This window comes from Capsicum annuum, chromosome 1, assembly GCF_002878395.1.
Source record: "Capsicum annuum cultivar UCD-10X-F1 chromosome 1, UCD10Xv1.1, whole genome shotgun sequence".
NCBI lineage: Eukaryota > Viridiplantae > Streptophyta > Magnoliopsida > Solanales > Solanaceae > Capsicum > Capsicum annuum.
This window is the reverse complement of record NC_061111.1, coordinates 231,449,925-231,450,779: the sequence shown is the minus strand read 5'-3', so window position 1 is coordinate 231,450,779 and position 855 is coordinate 231,449,925.

Sequence of the window (855 nt, the reverse complement as noted above, 5' to 3'; positions counted from 1 at the left end):
CAACGTGCTTGATTTTGATAGATGGGAAGCATGATGGCTCCCGATGTATATTTATATATTACTGAAATTGTTTTATTGTGGATTGTGTTTGAAATGATCTGAGCTAAGTCCGGGAGAAATCTTTAGCACCGAGTGGGAGGTATAAAGCGACCTTATTTCACTAGAACTACGTGCTCCCGTAGGAGTGAGCCTAAGACTGATTTATATAGTGATCACTAGTTTGTGTGGATTTGATATTGATAGTCCTACTCCGATGGCAAGGATAGGACGACTCTCCCCAACGTGGGTAGTACGTTGGACTCCATGTAGCTCACATGGTTTATGTCGGTTATAAGATCTCCCAGTGTGTGTGTGTTTCCTTGTGTCTATGGTGAATGGTGAAGTAATTTGAAAGTGGAATTGTGAAAGTTATTCTTTTGAAAGATTTAAATGATATTTACATTATGAGAATTGATATTCTTGATGAACTGAAAGTGATTGACAAATTATATGATGACTCACATGTAGTATTGTACTTATTTCATCCTCTCATGATTATGATGATTTTCTTCGGGCTATGTGAGTCTTTCATACATCCTGCATATTTCTTATAAATATTTATGATGACTGCATACACCCCCATATACTCGGTCCCTTTCCATGGTACTAACCCACATCTTTGGATGTGGGTTGCATTTTCTCGAAATGTAGGTTTAGGTGCTTAGTTCCAGGTTCGACAGTGATTCTTCGGGCATGCTGTTCTACATCCTCTGTTGTGGTGAGTCCTCATGTTCCGAGGATGTAATGTCTGATGTTGGTTTCACGAAATTGTTTACATTTGATAATTGAGTATGAGTCAGTTGGGGCATGTCTCAA